Source organism: Tachysurus fulvidraco, chromosome 9, assembly GCF_022655615.1.
Source record: "Tachysurus fulvidraco isolate hzauxx_2018 chromosome 9, HZAU_PFXX_2.0, whole genome shotgun sequence".
NCBI lineage: Eukaryota > Metazoa > Chordata > Actinopteri > Siluriformes > Bagridae > Tachysurus > Tachysurus fulvidraco.
The window spans coordinates 3,301,822-3,323,173 of record NC_062526.1 but is presented as its reverse complement, the minus strand read 5'-3'; positions in this window follow the sequence as shown (position 1 = coordinate 3,323,173).

Sequence of the window (21,352 nt, the reverse complement as noted above, 5' to 3'; positions counted from 1 at the left end):
AAATAGATTTGAAAGAATTCTAAATAAGTGTTAGAAAACAGGGTGTCTTCGTGGATAAAATTCATACCCAAATGCAGGGATAGCTAAAAGCTAAATTTATTGAGTAAAACACGACAAAAAAAACAAAAAAAAAACAGGAAACATTAAAATAATAAATAAAAATTCAAAGAAACAGGCCAGAGCCACAAAAACAATACAATACTCAAGGCAATGTGGACAGAACAACTAGGGAGACAATTAGACAGATAAAGAACCGGTGTACTGAGGTGGGAAGGAATTAGACAAGAGTGGGACAGACACGTGTGTCAGGGTATTACATATTATTCTGTGTGTTACAACATCCAACCTTTAGGGGGCCTCAGAGAGCGACAGAGCCGAGAGTCGGCAGAGATGCAGAAGAAGGGAGTTCACGAGAAAAGCACATGTTTAGTGTCATGTTATAATTACACTTGTATATATGTTCACGAGTAATAAAAGAACCAACTGGTTAATGCCTCACAGTGGGTACATATACAGTATATGACAACGTGAACACGAAACATAAACAAAAAACACGTCACCAGCAAAAATCCGGGCTAGATCCTGACAATCAGTTGTTCGTGGATGTCGTTTTAACAGCCGCTGCTGACTCCAGGAAAAAAATGAATGCGGTTCAAATTGAGCCCACTTGAGTCCTACTACAGTATGTGACTCCTGTGAACCATCTTGCCCAGCTCTCACTTTCTCTAATGGCATGGATCTACTGTATATCGTCTGCTAAATGCAAAAACATTACCGCTCAGATTAGGTAATGATCATTGTAGAGAAAATGACACTTTTCTAAATGTTCCCTTCAGGAAGTTATCAGCTAAAGTAGCACTGAAGATGCTAAATCACTGGCAGTTTAAGGCAGTTTGAAGTGAGATGACATTTGCCTGAACACAGACAGAATTTGGGTAGTTTTTATGAATGACCCATTAAGTCATTAGTGACAATCTTGCCATTAGAGCTATTCAGGTGATCTGTAATTTACTGGAAGGAAAGTGAGGCCAGATCCGAACTTCTCGGGTCACGGGGAGCCTGTGCCTATCTCAGGACACTCTCATTCACTCACACACTCACACATTACGGACAATTTTCCAGAGATGCCAATCAACCTACCATGCATGTCTTTGGACCGGGGGAGGAAACCGGTGTACCCGGAGGAAACCCCCAAGGCACAGGGAGAACATGCAAACTCCACACACACAAGGCAGAGGTGGGAATCGAACCCCCAACCCTGGAGGTCTGAGGCAAATGTTCTAACCACTAACCCACCGTGCCCCCTCCTCCCATAGACATATTTAGCAAATATTTTCACACATAAGTGTCTCTGTTAAACTGTCAAATAATATAATGCAAGCAGGTAGGTGGCCAAATTTGATTTTTATTACACATTTAATGGAAAATGTTGATCAAAGTGCTTTTCCCATTCAATATGCATCATTAAAATGAACAAAATAAAGTAAAAGCATAATTAAAAATGTAAGCAGTATAATTAACAATAATGAACAGTAATTAGAAATATTACTATGCAGGCTTGTATAGTCAAACATGCTAGTAGAACTTCATCCAGGGGTAAAGCCCATAAACAGTATCCAGTCGCACTCATGCGAAAGGGTTGTATGGGAGTTCATCCATCCAAATGTTATTTTCCTTTCAAATTGCCTTGTTTTCCACTTGTCAAGCAATAATTACGGTCTTTCAAGCACATTTGACCTGTGTGCTTTAGGCTTGATCATTTCCCTGTACAGCTGGATCCACAAGTTAAATTTTATTTTGTCAAAAAATTGTTTAATAGAAATACAATTAAGGTTTACATTCCTTATGAGAAAGCAGAGGCAATGGTGGCAAAGAAAAAGTCACTGAGATGGCGTTAAGAAGAAACCTTGAGAGAAACCAGGCTCAAAAGTGTGTGTGGAGTTTGCATGTTCTCCCCGTGCCTCGGGGGTTTTCTCCGGGTACTCCGGTATCCTCCCCCGGTCCAAAGACATGCATGGTAGATTGATTGGCATCTCTGGAAAATTGCCCATAGTGTGTGAGTGAATGAGAGTGTGTGTGCCCTGTGATGGGTTGGCACACCGTCCAGGGTGTATCCTGCCTCGATGCCCGATGACGCCTGAGATAGGCACAGGCTCCCCGTGACCCGAGGTAGTTCGGATAAGCGGTAAAAAATGAATGAATGTTTCTTCTCCATTGGCCCTAATTATGAACTCTAAACTAAGTTCATGGATGACATTGTTGTGCTCCTGATCTGTACAGTATGAAACCTTTTCACGCATCTTCAATAAGAGGATGGATCTGATAGTGGATATCCAGAAAGAAGGGACCTTTAGATTCAATGAGAAACCTAAATGGGGAACCTTTCTTCTTCTGGATGAAATGACACAGGATAATGGGATAAAAGTATGACATTATATTCGTTTATTAGAAGAATAAAGACAAAAAAGACTTTCCCAGATGGGGAGAATTGGCAGAATTATCTTTTCCCATCTGACCCTCAGTATAAACTTCAAAATAAATATTATAATCATTTCACCTGAAAATCTTTAGCAATGATTGAGAGGAAAACTTTCCGCTTTGACAAGACTGAGTGTAGGAACCGTTACCATCAATGGAAATACCATAGAGCAGTGGTCCCCAACCTTGTTTTCGGCACGGACCAGGCAATGTTTGATCATTTTACCGCAGCCCGCTAGCATGTCGGAAATGGCAAAAGGGATTTAAGTGCTGTGGTGGCAACCTCAGGGTATTCCGCCATGACTTTAATCCAGAACACCGGCAGAGTTTCTAACTTTCTAACGACGTCTGTTTCGTGCTCAATTTTGCTAATTTGTGGGTTAAATTTGAGCAAACACAATATACACGTACACCAAGCACTGTTAAACATGACAAAGTACCGGTGAACAGAGAGAAGAGCGATACACACCTTCTCTCTCCACCAAAGCTACAACACAACTGCCGCTTGCAGCCGCTCAGCTCCAGACGTCACCTAAACCCGGCCCGATATCATGATATTTTGCGCATGCGCGATATCGGTGCGGCTTTAGGTGACGTCTCTCAGCTCCCGGTCATCAGCATAAAATTCTTCTGGGCGTATATCCATAAACAGATCAGATATTTGGTATGAAACATCAGATCATTCCACATGTCTGTAAAGCTCTACACAACGTGTGGCACATCTCTCTTTTTTGTCTCATGGGTTCTATGGCAAAGAATGCCATATGGTCTAATTTGTTCTCATTTCTATTCTAATCCTGTCTCTGTATCTGTCCTGTGTTTGGTGTGCTGCCCGATTGTGTTCGCCTATTCTGTGTTTAGATCTAATTCATTAGCAATTTAAAGTCTTAAAATGCAATTCAAGTCCTATTTTTAATTTCCATGTTTCTAGTTGGTTTACTTGTTCAGACCCTTGCCTGTTTGCCAGTATGCTGATAAGACATTGCCTTTGTTTAAATTTGCCCGCCTGTCTTTTGACCATGGCTTTGGCCTTGCGTTATGATTCTTGCATTGGTGAACAAACAAGTCAAAATATCATTCTTAAACATATCGTTCCCGTCCTCATTTATATACAATACACACTGTTGGATGAAGACCCAGTTCCTGGCAAAATACTTGATCCAACCAATCCATAGCTAGTTTTTGTTCTTTGCTGCTGTCTTGTAGATGGTACTGTACGTCAGCATCAATTCAACCACCAAGCCTCAGGACACCTTTTACCCTCTAGGCCATCAGGCTGTTAATTAGCCACCAAGAACTCCTCACACTAAGGATCGTCCCTCTTCCTCCTTTACTAGCTACAAATGACATAAAAACCTAGTAATTCTGCACCTTTTGTTGCTTTGTAATGGCTCACTGCCTACCACACGTTGTCCAGAACTACACTGTTTTTGTGTTCATTACTAGATTTTTGTGTTCATTACTAGATGTTCTGTGTTCATTGCGATCAAAGAGATCACAAGATTTTAAAATGTATCTCAAGGCATATACAGCAGGTCAGTCTTGTACATCAATTAAAATAAAACACATTATTAGTGAAAGTGTAAGACTTCAGTAGTACTGTAGGATAACCAGTGACTCAGATGTGTGCCAGGTGTCCAGAGAATCTCTCTCTATATATATAAGTGATAAGTGATAAGCTGTGATAATATATATATATATATATATATATATATATATATATATATATATATATATATATCACTTATCACTTATCACTATATATATACAGGGCTGTCATGTCACACATTGAGAGTGACAATCACGCATTTTGGTCTTTTGTCACGCTCTCCAGCCACACATCGTGTTACTCATACAGAAAAAACTTTTCGACTAAATCATATATCATACAAATCATAATCAAACAATCAAAGAAAGAGGCTACAAAATAGCCAATCAGAAAATAGCACTATCTGGGTAAGATTTAACGCAACAACCAATGAAAAAAAAAAACATTCATTAAAGAGGGTATTTTCGATGGTCGGTTTGAAACATTGTCTTCAATCATGACACTAAAAATGTCCGGGCTTGAGCCGAACTGTTTTAAATGAGCAACATCACAAATGTTAAAGGAGTCCAAAAAAAGCAACAAACACTTACAATAAACACCACCAGTCATAATCTCTCTCTCTCTCTCACACACACACACACACACACACTTTGTATTTGCTTAAATTGCAGTCAGTGATCCTTAGCATACAACAATTTCCCTAATATTGTTTTTATTTTTTATTTATTTATTTATTTTTGGGTGGGGGTGGGGGGTGGTTGGTTAGACGAGGGACGGGGTTAGTGTCCCGGGATGGGGGGTTGGAGATGGACACTTGCCTGTCTTCAAAACTTGAGAGCCCTGTATATATATTATCTTAATGGTGGCTCAAGTCAAAAGAATATGTGGTTATAATCAGGTGGGTGTCTTTATATTTGCTTTTATATCCAAGAATTGGCATTTTACAGCTGCATTTAGGATTGGTTATAGAGTTTTGATGGCAGGCACGGGAAGTCTAGCCAGTAATGGATTGAAATAATCCAAACTTCAGATGGCACTGAACTGAACAACATGAGTGGCGTTTCGTGAATAGAAATGGAAGGATCCCCTCAATGTTGTAAAGCAAGAGTCTTCGATCATGGCTGCAGGCGGCATGTGGTAAGGTGAGCTGATTAAACAAGTGAAACCAGAAGTGGCTTCTGCTTGGTTGGAACAAAATCCCATAGCAACACCAGTCCTTTTGTAGATAAGATTGAAGACTTGTTGTTAAGAACAAAAAAAAACTGACAGATAAATAAATGCCAGATTAGGTTAGCTGTGTGAGGTGAGAAAGATTGCAAGGTTGAGTACTGTATAGAATCAGATGATATGATGTGATCATTTTTAATGGATATCAGGAAGTTCTTGACATGTGATTGCACCTCCAAGGAAATACAGTATCTCAGTCTTGTTGGGATTTAGGTTTAACCCTCATTCATAGGGCTTTAAAAAGCAAATATATAGTAGGAGTTCCTTAAGGGATCTAAACATATCCTTTTTTTCTAGGAAAGGTGGTAGGATATACAGTAGGTACGGTGGCCGAGAAGTACAAAACACATTGTGTTGTATTGTGTTTTGTTTTCGGATTTGTTAATGTGTTTTCGGATTTGTTAATTTGTTTTCGCATTTGTTGTTTTGTTTTCGGATTTGTTAATGTGTTTTCGGATTTGTTAATGTGTTTTCGGATTTGTTAATGTGTTTTCGGATTTGTTAATTTGTTTTCGCATTTGTTGTTTTGTTTTCGGATTTGTTAATGTGTTTTCGGATTTGTTAATGTGTTTTCGGATTTGTTAATGTGTTTTCGGATTTGTTGTTTTGTTTTCGGATTTGTTAATGTGTTTTCGGATTTGTTAATTTGTTTTCGGATTTGTTAATGTGTTTTCGGATTTGTTAATGTGTTTTCGGATTTGTTAATTTGTTTTCGGATTTGTTAATGTGTTTTCGGATTTGTTAATTTGTTTTCGGATTTGTTAATTTGTTTTTGGATTTGTTAATTTGTTTTCGGATTTGTTAATGTGTTTTCGGATTTGTTAATGTGTTTTCGGATTTGTTAATGTGTTCTCGGATTTGTTGTTTTGTTTTTGCATTTGTTGTTTTGTTTTCAGATGTGTTTTGCACTTCTCAGCCACCGTATAGAGGTCTCTTCCTTAAGTATTAATATAATGATCTACATTCTCTTTTTCCTCTTTATATGATGTTATATTAGGTTTGGATGACCTTAGCTTCCTTCCCTTTCTTCTTCTTCTTCTTCTTCTTTACAAAAATAGTTCCTCACAACTGAAGGCTCTGGAGTGTAAATGATGTTTGTGCTGAAAGGTAAATGGGTTCCCTTGATGAGCTGTTCGCATTCTCCTTACTAAGGAATCTGATATCTTGTGCCTTTTTCTTGATCCATCACAGTAGTTGAACTCTTTAGGTAGCTTGGCTTTTAGTGACGAGTTGGTAAGTGCTCTCTGGGGAAATATAACACTGCCAGAAACAACCGAGTGGATGGCTAGCTGTTATGAGAAGTGATGCTTTGTCATTAAAACATTTACACAATCAATTCTTTTTTTGGCAGTTGAAGACATCATGAAATAGTGTATCGAATAATTATTTCTAAGTCATGCAATAATCATTAAATAAATAATTAGTTGTTTTCTTATTTTGCTGCGATATAATTTCTCTTCTCGTCCCATTCTATACCTAAATTTCAAAATCTTCATCGACATAAAAGATCATTTGCACTTTTTCTGATCTGTATTGACCTTGACGAACTCCACCAGCGCTCTTTATACGTCTCTTTCTCATTTTCTTTCTTTTTTTTTATAGGAAGAGGTTTACTTTAGCACCCTGGCTCAGGTTCACCATATTCTATCATCGGCATGCAGTAATTTGCATTCTGTTTGCTTTGTCCTGAAAAGCACACTACTTATAATTCAGCCCAAAGGAGCGATTTATTTGCTCAGTATTGTAGACCAGCCGAATCCATCGTGAAAGTAATAACTGGTAAAACAATATGACCTCACCTCAGTGGAATATGGATAAGCAGTGATGTGTGAAAGTGTTTGGGGAGGGCAGCTAAGGGAGCATGTGATGCCTTGTTGGATAAATTCAGTCAAGATGCCTCTGATCAATAAAGCATTAACATTTAATTGCATATAGTGCTATGTATACGTACGTTGAGGTTATATACAGATAAATTACAGAACGATTAGAGGAAAAAAATAGTGGATCTTTCATGCTTGCTTTATTTTTGCCTACATTAAATTAACGTAATTGGTTTATCACCACCGATCTTATCTCTATCCTGGTCGTAATGTTCTCTTCAAGGATTACCTGATCCCCATTCACGAGGCATGAATACACTCTGAACTCTTCTATAATAATATGTAAAGGTCATCGCGGGTAACAGATTTCTCCTCACATCTTCATACTATTCTGTGGAATATACTTCTTAAAACCATCAGTGGAGATATTACGCTCGGTTCTACCAAATTCCAAAATAATCTGCATTAAGACATTTGTTAATTGCATATAATTCGATCAAGAGTGATGTCACGTTGATGCGTTTTCAAGGTTAAAGCATCGGTTGTGTCACGAATCAGACTCAAAAGGTGGGATGCAAATGAAGGGCTTTTAATAACAAAAAATTTTGCTTTTTTAAATACAAGCTATACTTTAAACTCAAGCAAAAAAAGTATTATCATGGTGAACTACGCACTCAGGTACTGTAAAAAGAGTAGATGTACAGTAGTTATATGTATATAAGAATGTATGAGGTTGATATACAGTACGTATCTTTTTTTTTCACGTGTCCTCGTGCTGAGTCAAATCTCTCTGAATGCCGTACATTTCCATTATAAATAGAGTATCATTTTGATTATAGCCCGTTAGAGAGGAAAAATACTCTCAGCAGGTCTGAGAAACTGCATTTCACCATTCATTACCGTGACATTTATGGGAGCAATTAAATTTTACAGTGTGTGAACACTCTTCGTTAAGGGGTGCCAAGGACCACAGAAGGGATATTTTAAGGATCTTAAAGGACTGCATCTTATTATCATTCAAAAAAAACTACTAAAGAAATAAGAAATAATATATATATATATATATATATATATATATATATATATATATATATATATATATATATATATATATATATATATACATCTGTGTTTGAAAACTGTAAATAGTTCACACTGAGTTTCCTTCTCCTGAGCTTTCCTACTGGATTCATAAGCCTGAGGAGTATTAAATGGCATTTCACCTTTAATTAACTTGGCAATCTTCCTACTGTGACCTCAGATTTATTCTGGACCTTCGTAGCTTCACGAATGCTCAAAAGGCTATGATTAGCCCCTGATGTGTATTGCAGTGATGTCACAATGTCATATTACTGTTATGGGTAATTTATTTCCTGCTAATTTACTGCTAAATGCTGCTGAATACTGTAATTATCTACACCAATCAGCTATAACATTAAAACCTAAAAGAAAGTAGCTTCACCTTGTGGCAACAAAACAGCTCTGATTTGTCAAGCTATGGACTCCACAAAACCTCTGAAGGTGTACTGTGGTATCCGGCACCAACACGCTTGGAACAGATTCTTCAGAGCCTTCGTGGATTAGAGTTCATTGTCCAGTAAGGATATTCAATCCGTGAGTTCTGTGGAATTTTTTGGCCAAGAAAAACACCTTTGTCATGTTCCTCAAACCAATGTGTGTCCTGACATCTTTCTGTCGTAGCCAGAAATAACTTCAGCAATCTCTGCTGCATTAGATCTTCTGTGTGAACAGACCAGGCTGTGAGCATTTCTTCCCTATTCGCATCAATGAGACTTGGGCATCCCTGTCACTGGTTCACTGTTTGTTCGTCTTTGAACCACTTTTCGTAGATACTGTACTAACCACTGTATACTAGGAACACACCACAAGACCCTTGGCTCGTGTCAAAGTAGATCAGATAGTTAGGCTTGCGAATTGTTCCCTGATTTGTTGTGATATAACTTTTCAGTTCAATTTATCTGTATACTTCATTATTACTGCTCTATTTTTGCAGGGGGGCAGTGTGGCTTAGTGGTTAGCACGTTCGACTCACACCTCCAAGGTTGGGGGTTCGATACCCGCCTCCGCCTTGTGTGTGTGGAGTTTGCATGTTCTCCCCGTGGCTCGGGGGTTTCCTCCGGGTACTCCGGTTTCCTCCCCCGGTCCAAAGACATGCATGGTAGGTTGATTGGCATCTCTGGAAAATTGTCCGTAGTGTGTGAGTGAATGAGAGTGTGTGTGTGCCCTGTGATGGGTTGGCACTCCGTCCAGGGTGTATCCTGCCTCGATGCCCGATGACGCCTGAGAAAGACACAGGCTCCCGAGGTAGTTCAGATAAGTGGTAGAAAATGAATGAATGAATGAATGTTTATTGAGCTTGGGAACAATTCGTCTGTTTTGGCCTACACTCGTTACACACCGCGCTTCAACGCTACAAACACACTTGCATACAATTGGCATGCAATTCTCAAATCTGCAGGAATCCCAAATCAAGTGTACTCTAAACATTTGGCAAATAACTGAGAGGCTGCAGGATGTTTAATATGAGAGCAGGAACACATGAGGACTGTATATGAAAAAGGGTTTTACTTTGCAATCCAAACCCACAGACATTATTTATTTCATACTGATGGATCGTTATAGAAATACTGTCAAATCTTTGATTTTTCAAGAAAGTAGAGACGGATGTCTGCATGGGGTTTTAGACCAAAAAAAAAAAAATCAAACTATTCAAAGGTAGAAAAACAAAAAACAATTCACTCACTGAAATATTCATTCAATGAGGACAGAATGATAGTTTTCAATACCTAATGGCAAAGTTAATACATTTATGGGACTGTATGAACTCCATGCAAGAAAATCTAAAAGGTTCTTTACTTTTGATTGACATCATGTTACCCACATGCCTTTATAAAATAAAATAAAAAAAAAATCAATAACAAAGATCCATCTGTAGGTTAACTGTCTGAAAGTGTTAGTGTTGTTTACTCAGTCTTATATGTATTGCTAGGTCAAGCTTCCTAATCACATGAACCATCTAGGCTACAGCAGATCTTTGGTGAGATCTTTAAAAAAAACCAAGCTATCAACTTCGCCAAATTCTACTTAGATTGATAGAAAGATGCATAATAATACACATTAACATAACATTCCACATTATGTACCTCCTAGTATAAATTGTATCTAGATGTTTGCTTGCCAAAGGCAGATGTTTTCTTAATCGATACCATGTTTTGGTCTGCTGTTATCTTACTTTATGCCTTTAGCTATTTCCATGCCAAATTATTACATTATTGTGAACTAGAATGTTGTAGCTGATGCTGAGGAACTGTCAGAACCAGAACTCACACCCCTTTCTGTCAGAAAAGCCATTTCTACTGTACCTTACATAGATTCAGTGCAATGATTTGTCATTTCAGTCATTTCTATCCACACAAGACAATCGGGTGCTTGTTTAGGTTCTTGATCCTGGCAGATCTGCCATCCCATTGCTTTGCTGTCTCCACTGGCTTCATGCAGATGCACAATTCAGATATAAAATGCTTGACTAGGATGCCAAAAAACAGACCAGCGCCAATGTACCTTAAAGCAGTGGTCCACAAATGGTACCGGGCCGCCCAAGGAACATTAAATTATTTTATTTACTGTAGTGTATTTCTCTCGGGTTTGTGCGACTTTCCATGGACGAGAGGTTAACCGGGAGCTGAGAGACATCACCTAAAGCCGCACAGATACCGCACATGCGCAAAATATCATGATATCGGGCCGGGTTTAGGTGACGTCTGGAGCTGAGCGGCTGCGAGCGGCAGTGGTGTTGTAGCTTTGGTGGAGAGAGAAGGTGTGTATCGCTCTTCTCTCTGTTCACCGGTACTTTGTCATGTTTAACAGTGCTTGGTGTACGTGTATATTGTGTTTGCTCAAATTTAACCCACAAATTAGCAAAAATGAGCACGAAACAGACGTCGTTAGAAAGTTAGAAAGTCTGCCGGTGTTCTGGATTAAAGTCATGGCAGAATACCCTGAGATTGTCACCACAGCACTTACATCCCTATCGCCATTTCCGACATGCTATCTGTGTGAAGAGGGGTTTTCTGCAATGACGGCAACCAAAACAAAACCACGGAATAAACTGGACATAAGCAACACACTTCGGGTGTCATTGTCTCCTGTTACCCCAGATGGAACCGTCTCGTTGTAAAGAAACAAGCTCAGGGGTCTCATTGATTTAGCGTTGTAGTGAGTTAAAAAGGCATGTTTAAATACAATTAAATTATAATTATTAATTTGAATTTTATTTTATAGCCGAAACCCCCCCACCCCCAGCGGGCCGCTGTAAAATTATCAAACATTGACCGCCGAAAAAAAGGTTGGGGACCACTGTCTTAAAGCACTCACCAGACCATGTAGCACTGTTCGACTGGTCATTGGGTACAAGGAAGACCTGCGTCAAGACTCTTCTCTGGCCTGGAATTTACTATAGATGATGGAATGAACAACCTCTTAAGGCGCTGGGTTGTTTATTGGAGAATCGGGGTTCAAGCAAGGCCCTTAACCCTCTCTGCTCCAGGTGTGCTGTATCATGGCTGACCCTGTGCTCTGACCACAACCTCCAAAGTCGTGATATGTGAAGAAAGAATTTCTCTGTGCTGTGTGATAAAATAAAGACTTCTTTCAACAACTGACTGTCTTCAAATGACATCTAAATATCTGGCTCTTTGTGAAATACTTTCTCTACATTTCTATACATTTTCTACCGCTTATCCGAACTTCTTGGGTCACGGGGAGCCTGTGCCTATCTCAGGCGTCATCGGGCATCGAGGCAGGATACACCCTGGACGGAGTGCCAACCCATCGCAGGACACACACACTCGTATTCACTCACACACTACGGACAATTTCCCAGAGATGCCAATCAACCTACCATGTATGTCTTTGGACCAGGAGAGGAAACCGGAGTACCCGGAGGAAACCCCCGAGGCACAGGGAGAACATGCAAACTCCACACACACAAGGCGGAGGCGGGAATCGAACCCCCAACCCTGGAGGTGTGAGGCGAACGTGCTAACCTCTAAGCCACCGACTTAAATTATCACTTAATGACTAAATGAAAAAGTTGTGTGAGGGTATTCTGATAATCTTCTGTCTGTGAGCACTGAACCAGTCTCAGGTTGTATTTATTACTATCGACTTCAGAGCAGTTCTGTATAAGGGTTTCTGACAAATGCTATAAATAGCCATTTGGTTGGATTACAATAGACTCGATGTTACTGCTAACAGGTTACTCAGTCTACACTGAACCATCTAAGGAAAACTTCAAGTAGTGATGTAATTACTTAGGTTTTTGAGTTTTCTCATTCCAATCAACACACTGGGCCGGTTTCTTCTTGTACAAACTGCATATTGGGCCCTCCGAGGGAACGGTTACTATAAAACCATAAATTTTTGATCTGTGTTTTTGGTTAAGTTTTGTGTTCACGTGTCTTTCCTGCTCATGTCTAATTCCTTCCCACTTTAGCACGCTTGCTCCTTACTGTATGTGTCTAATTGTCTTCCGTATTTATTAGTCACCTTTGGCAGCGTGGAATTTGTTTTACCATAGTATTGTCTCCGTGTTTTTTTTTTCACAGTGTTTCCTGTTTTTTAGTGTGTGTGTGTGTATGTGTGTGTGTGTGTGTGTGTGTGTGTGTGTGTGTGTGTGTGTGTGTGCTATGTTATGTTTAATAATTCGTGTTTTATCTATCCTCGCATTTGGGTCTTTTAATCTCTACAAATAAGAATCAGGAATTAAAGGTGGGGTCTCCGTTTTACACGGAAGACGTTCGGTTCTCTCCAGCGCTGGAAAGCTGATCCTATATTAACACGTCCTATTTCTTGCCTTATCGTAAGCATTTCTTTGCTTTCTTTCTTTGTTTTTATCCTCCATGTCGATGTTAAAACCGCTTTCTGCTAATGTCACACATGCGCACTGAACACTCTCTCTGCCGCATATTGACAAGACACGCCCCTTTCTGCTCATTGGCTACACGTTAGTTTTGTTTTTGTTTTGTTTGGCGGCCCAGTTTTTTGAAGCATTTCTCAAACAACGGAGACCCCACCTTTAAACAGCTCTGTAGAATAAACAGCCCACAACCTAATCTTAATACAATAATGTTAATACAAATGTATTGGGGCAAGTCGTGGCCTAATGGATAGAGAGTCTGACTCGTAATCCTAAGGTTTAAGGTCTCCTAAGTCCTAAGGTCGAGTCTCGGGCCGGCCACGACTGAGGTGCCCTTGAGCAAGGCACCAAACCCCCACAACTGCTCGCCGGGCGCCGCAGCATAAATGGCTGCCCACTGCTCCGGGTGTGTGTTCACAGTGTGTGTGTGTTCACTGCTGTGTGTGTGCGCACTTTGGATGTGTTAAATGCAGAGAACAAATTCTGAGTATGGGTCACCGTACTTAGCCGTATGTCACGTCACTTTTTTTATTGGTGTTAGTTTTAAGCTATCAGGTTTATTAAGCCTAGAAAAAAATCAGTGTTTGAGGGAATAAATCTGGGTTGAATTTGACAGCAAGAAGAAAAGAAAAAAAAAAAGGAGATGACAAATGAAACTCTGCACGACTCACAGTAGCACCACATCGCTGGAGGGAAAATGTGATGAGTAATATGTGGAATTGCAAATTGACAGGAAAGGAAAGAAAAGAATCGTATTTCTACTAAGATAAATAAAAGAAATAGCGAGAACACTCAAACAATTGTTAGGATTATTTGTTTGTGAAGTGTAATGCTTCTTTCAGCGTTTTTTTTGTTTTTTTTTTACCAAAACAGGTCACATAAAAGACATGAACAATGCTGTGTATGCTGTCTTTTGTCATTTTTAGTGATTGTTAACAAAGAAACCTTTGTGAACAGATTGACCCGTTAAAGTTTATGGTTTAGGGACGAAGGTCCTGGGTGATGAAATGGCAAAGTCATGTCATTGCTCACAAGTGTGTGGCACATTGAGTGCAAAAACCTACATTTATTTCAGCACAGTGATTAATTTGTGTGTGTGTGTGTGTGTGTGTGTGTGTGTGTGTGTGTGTGTGTGTGTGTGTGTGTGTGTGTGTGTGTGTGTGTGTGACTTCAGCCACTGTTCTGGCCTGCAGTGTAGGAATAATTGTTTCTAACAAAAACACCGGGGGACGTCTTCCAGAATCAATGAATCAATTAATGAATCAATCAATGAATCGATTCATGAATCAATCAATCAATCAATCCATATTTATTATCTTGTCAAATACATGAGACACATATCAGCTTTTATGACATAATCATTCATACATACAGTATGCCTGTGACTCGTATTCACGCAAAAATAAAAAATAAAAACTTTCTGACCAATCAGATTTGAGGATTCAGCAACACTGGGCTGAACTATACTGTATCATCCTCTTCCCTCTTACTGTATAATGCTTATATTTCACCTCATAGCTTCAAAATCCAGCTTCCTGTGACAATGTTCCATCATTATATTTTATTCATATATACTGTCGTCATAACACGAAGCTTCTGAGTAAGCTTTTATAGTTTGTTTTTGAAATAAAGTGTGATTTGGTCGCAGGCCAGCTGCGGGCTTCGTGCCTCTGAGGCATTGCTGCACTTTTTGATTTATGGCAGGACCTCACTTGATGAGTCGCTAATACATATTCTGTTCAAATGAGGCATTAATTCACAGAGTAATGTGATAAATCTGTGTCAGACATCTTAGAGATAGAAGCATGGAAGGTTCAGTATTCAGCCTAGTTAATTACTCGCAGCGATGATACTTCACGGTGATGTGGCTTTGGTCGTAAGATTAGTTGGCATTAATTATACACGCCGCTGTAGAACATTATGGAATATTTCACTGACAATGATTAATGGATTAAAAATGCTGAATTATCACTGATGATAAGAGTTTAGCCTGAATAGTGTCTAAATACCGCTTGGAAACTTTTATGTGTATAAGATCGCACTCGTTTTGTACGTGTCAGTTGCAAAGTATTCGTTCGGTTCTCACTCAGTTCTCACTCATTTGTTTACTTCCTGTTTACTTCCTCTCTGTAATGCTACCATCCTGTGGAAGTCTTGGTGGAAAATCGTAATCATACGGTAGATGAAAGCTACCTTTTCTACCTCACGTTTTTTTCATTTTTAGATTAGCCCCAACTTTTTTAAGCTTGATAACAAAAAGTCATGACACCCCCTTCAGGAGAAGGTAAGATGTAGAGGGCTGTTTTGGGATTGGGCTCCCACGGGATCCGCGGGACCCAACGCAAATCTCGCGGGAGCGGGCGGTTTCACCTTTGCCCCGGGCGAGGAGATCCGCGGGACCTGGTGGGATTTGGCGTGTAGCCTAATAATAAGAATGGAGTCAACACATGACGTTGAGAAGAAGATTTGTATTAGCATTAGTGTTAATTTATCTTATTTAAATGCAATCATGTTTAATTCTGTTATTCTGGACATTAGCCTGAACTAATAATTAGTCTGATCATTTGTATACAATCAAAATTTTCACAAGCTCTCAAGAAAAATCCGCGGGAGTGGACACAAACCTTGCGGGTGCAGGCGGGAGTGGAACACGCAGCTTGCGGGCGCAGGCGGTCCTGGTCAGCAATTCAGCAGGAGCGGGGGGGGGGGGGGGGGAGTGCGGGTTTATAAAAACAGTCCCGTGCAGGGCTCTAGTAAGATGTGCATGTTTCATTTTAACTGTTCAGTTCTTTGTTTTCTTTCATCCAGACAAAATAAAAGTCTTGTGCTTGATCATAGAAACAAAAAAAATGTAACACACACACACAAACACACACACACACACACACAGTAATAACCACCTCTGAACTTATATGCACAAAAGGAACCAGATGCAGTTAATCATTGCGAAGTCTTTCCTAAATCCTGCATTATATAAATTCTTTCCTGAGTTTCTTTGACTCCTCTTTCAGATTTCCTCCCTATACACGGATCCTGACGAATCTGGAAACCGATATAAGATATCGGACGGAGCCTACAATGCTATATGTGTAGTGGTTTTTGGAAACCAATTGGAATTACAGCTAAGAATTACAAAAGGTGTTTTTAGGTGTAAGTGATGGTGTACTCCCCCATGTCAATCACAGTGGGTGTGTGTCAATCCACTCTCTAGCTTCCTAAGTGTACATGGATTGGGACACAGGTAAATCCTCTCATTCAATAAACATTGACACTGATGACTTTCACTCACTCACTCACTCACTCATTCACTCACTCATTTTCTACTGCTTATCCGAACTACATCGGGTCACGGGGAGCCTGTGCCTATCCCAGGCATCATCGGGCATCGGGGCAGGATACACCCTGGACGGAGTGCCAACCCATCGCAGGGCACACACACACACACTCTCATTCACTCACGCAGTCACACACTACGGACAATTTTTCCAGAGATGCCAATCAACCTACCATGCATGTGTTTGGACCGGGGGAGGAAACCGGAGAACCCGGAGGAAACCCCCGAGGCACGGGGAGAACATGCAAACTCCACACACACACAAGGTGGAGGTGGGAATCGAACCCCAACCCTGGAGGTGTGAGGCAAACGTGCTAACCGTGCCCCCCTCCACTGATGACTCAATTTTCTTAATTGAGTTTAATTCATCGGTCACAATAAAACCCCAAACATATCAAATTATTTTATACATCATGTCAATTTAAAGTGTTTCTATTTGGTACTTACTGAATATTTTTTATCTCTTTTAAATCTTTCGTTATTGCTACTGATCTAGTGTCTCAGCGTCTGAATCTCTTCTGTGTGAAGTGTATGTGACTGGGAGTTCCTGGGATATCATTCTGCCTCACCTTGGATTAAAGCTTCATCCAATTGGATAAATGTAAATTAATTATAATGTCATTATTTCAAAGGTACCATGACATGAATGAGGAGTGAGCGATTCGATTAAGACATCCTAATAAATCCGAGTTCATCCAGTAACTCTACAGCAAATAATGCAGAATGGATTTTTCACTTTACTCATTAGTTTTATTTTGTATCCATGACAATGACACCTACATGAACCCTAAATGACATGAGTCATGCCACAGATGACTCTTGACTTATTCTTTGTGTTATGACATGTTTCAGACTGACTGACTGTCTGTGTGTGTGTGTGTGTGTGTGTGTGTGTGCTACATCAGTTACACTGTAGTAATGATTATAGCTTGCCAAGTGAAAGGGTAATTGTAAAAGTGAGCAGGCTTTAAAGAAGGTCTCCAGAACATTGACATGAAAAGGAATTTAACTCTGAAATCTAACATCAGCCATAACATTAAAACCACCTGCCTAATATTGTATAGTGTACATTTACATTTATACCATTTTGCAGACACCATTATCCAGAGTGACTTACATTTTATCTCATTTTTACACAACTGAGCAATTGAAGGTTCAAAAGCCTCGCTCAAGGGCCCGGCGGTGGTAGTTGGTGGATACGGGATTCAAGCTCATGACCTTCCGCGCAGTGGTTCAACATCTTAACCACTCCATATATCCGGTGCCACATCCTGCAGATATGGTAGATTAGATATACAGTAGATCCTTTTTTTTATGACACCAAAATGGCTCTGACTCATTAAAGCATGGACTCCACAAGGCCTCAGTAGGTGTGCTGTGGTATCTGCGTATGAAGCATCGAGATGGGCACTCTGAACCGTCTGTAGCTTTATGGAGTTATACACAGCAAGCTGTGAAACACTGGGTGTTCTCTCACCTTTGTTTCTATCATTAAGTTTTTCAGCAACTTGTGCTACAGTAGCTCCTCTTTGGGATCAATGCACCTTGTTAGCCCATGACCCTTTCTCCTTCCTTGGAGCTTTTTTGGTAGTTATTAACCGCTGCATCCCAGGAACACCCCATAAGACCTCTGTTTTGGAGAAGCTCTGAACAAGTTATCTAGACTTCACAGTCTTCTCAGCCATCATGGTAACAAGATATTCATTGCTTTTCTTCTCACCTGTTAGTGTTTTTTTTTATAATATGGCTGATTAGTGTATTGCCATTAAACAGGGAGAGTGTGTCTGAGCCCGGAACACTGTCAGCAAGGCTAGTTTAGGAGCTAAATGCAAAAAGGCTATACCGCTGTTAGTGGACTTTGCTATTCTGGGAACTACAAGAAGTCTGGAGTTTTGTGATCTTAGAGAGATTGTAGTGCATTAGAATACTGTTTATGTACTGTAGATGGGAGCTAAACTGTTTATGTACACGGGAGCCTTGTATGTAAGTAGCAATAGTTTGTAAGTGACTCTTAAACTTAAGAGGTAGCCAATGTAGGCATGATAGAATTCAATGATATGTCCATATTTTCTTGACCTGGTAAGAACTCTAGCAGCTGTATTTTGTACTAACTGTAGCTTGTTTATTGAAGATGTAAGACAATCGCCTAGTAAGGCATTACGATAGTCCAGTCTGGAGGTCATGAATACATGAACTAGCTTCTCAGCTTCAGATATACAGTAGATAGGATGTTTTTTTTTTAAAAAAAAAAAAAAGCAGCATTTTCAAGGTGGTAGAAGGCTGTTTTTGTAATTATATTGAGAAAAGCATAGGTCCTAAGACTGATACTTGAGGGACCTCATGTTTTACTTGCATTAAACTAGATCGTTTTCTATTTAAATCTACAAAATGGTATCGATCAGACAGGTGAGATCTAAACAATCTTAATGCCTGTCCCTGAATACCTGTATAATTTTGTAACCGATCTTTGAGAATGTCGTGATCTATATATATGTCAAGCACTAAGATCGATTAGAACTAATAGTGAGCTGCCGCCTTGGTCCGAAGCTATAATAAGCCATTTGTGATTTAAACTAGTGCAGTTTCTGTGCAATGATGAGGCCTGAAACAAGATATTGTTCTCCTGTAAGAAACTGCATACTTAATCAGGCACAATCTTTTCTAATATTGTAGACGTTAACAGAAGGTTTGAAATGGGTCTGTTATTTGATAATCCGTTCGTGTCTAGTTTAGGTTTCTTAATAAGAGGCCTAATAACCACCAACTTGAGGGGTTTAGGGACGTGACCTAATTGAGATGCCCTCCAGCTGTATGTAATACTATACTTCTTTTTGTAATCGGGTTGAAATGGGATCTGACAAACATGTTGTTGATTTATCTTTAGTGATATAGCTTTATATAGCTCTTCCTGTCCTACGCTTGTAAACCATTGCAGTTGTTCTTGTGGAGCTTCAGTTGAGACAGGAACATGAGATGATGTCATCCACAATTTTATTTCTGATAACTCTCAATCGTTTCGGTGAAGAAATTCATATAGTCCTCACACTGTAAATTCGAATTAGTTCAGTTTACTTAAAAAAACTTTGGAAACCAATTGCCTTATTTTTTCAAAGTAAACTTAAGGCAAAAATCTAAGTTAGGTTAATAATTAGCTACAGGTAAGCTGAATTTATTATTTCTGAGTAAATTTATTAATAAATATCAAGTAAGTATAATAAGTAAATTTAAGTTAATATACTTCTAAATGTTTATTAATAATTAATATATAATACTGATTAATATTACAGAAAAAATTTAAGTAAGCCTACTATATTTAGGTAATATTCCATTTTAAGTAATGACAACATCGTTTTTTATGTGCAATCAGTTCCCAAAGTTTTTTAAGGTAAAGTAAACGATTTTTTTTAAGTACTGCTAACAGAAAATAAAATGAGTGATATCAAAGGGCTTCGAGCAATAATGCTTTAAGATGCTATCGACGATGTGTAAGAAGGAAAAAGTAAGAAGGAAAAAGTTCTATTAAAAAAACTGATTTTATTTGACAATAAAACAATCGAAGAAACAACCTTTATAACATTCTACATACGCGGTATCTCCTTCGTTGAGTGTTTGAAGGCTAAAACTTGGAGGAGTTAGTGTTGAATCTAAATTGAGCTCAGATGATGAGCTAATTGATGAGTTGCTCAGGAGCTCCTGGTTACGCAACTCCAATCTGAATGTATGAGTCTGTGGAAAGGACATTATTTATAATCACACTCTCCAGTGTCACTCAAATGAGGGTGAACTTTCCTTTTTGAATCTGGTTCCTCTTAAGGTTTCTTTCTTTTATCATCTAAGGGAGTTTTTCCTCACCACAGTCACCTCAGACTTGTCCATTAGGGATAAATATGAACACATACTGTATAAATATATGTGTAATATTAATCTTGAACGTTTTGTTCTATATTTCGTCAATCGATAGACGTGATATGAAAATAAACTGAAATTGAATTGAATTGATGTATTCCGCCGTAGTAACTAAACTGTCTAACATTTCTTTCACCTGCAAAGTGTGTTTCCTGTTTTTGAGAGAAATTATGCAATGTTTTATCAAGGTAGTAATGACTTTAATGACTAGAAAAGTTTATACTTGTTCCATCAAGTAGATGTTTTATGAATAGTAAATGAATAAGACAACGTGCTTATTAACTATTTTAACTAAAACCTAAAACCAGTCCCTCCAGGTGTTTTTATTTTTTGCTTTTGTTGAAGACAAAAACTAAAAAACTTTTTTTTAAATTTGCAATCAATCTAGGACAAACACGCATGATAGTTGAAGTTCAAAACTTTCAAGTGGAAAATACAAGTCGAGACAAGATTCCTGGACAAAATAATAATCTGAGAGAGGAAAAGGGGGCGGGGCCTTAAGGCAGTTTTAAGTTCGGAACATCTACATAGCTGTCAATCATTCCAGATTTGTATGTTGAATTGTGGGTTGTGAAGCAAACTGATATTAATATGCGTAGCTCCGTGCAATATACAGTACATAAACGTTATACTGATACTGGAATCTGATTGGTTCAGAGGTGTTATCATGTTATAATTCCAAGTAATGACAAATCAATTTCATATAAAAAATCTCCACTTATGATAGAAGTCATGAACTGTAATTAACATATTAGCATTCTGTTGTGTTAGCATTCTTTGTCTTTTTTGTATTCATGTTACAGGCTAAATTTAAGTAAATGTATTATTGTTCTACGATGTTTTATCTCTTCACAGCATTGATTGCTACTTCACAAAAGGTTGAAGTAAATTTTTTGTCCAATGATGTCATGGATCTATTCATAGCATGGACTCTTCCAATACTTTCCCACTGGCGGGCTCATCAGACATGCTTTCCTGCATACAAGACGACGTAATTTAGCATTATAAATGCATGTCCAAGGTCTTCTGACCTTAGAGCAATATGACAATGCATTGTGAGTTGAGATAATGATGTTATAAGATCTCAAATGTAGGCAATT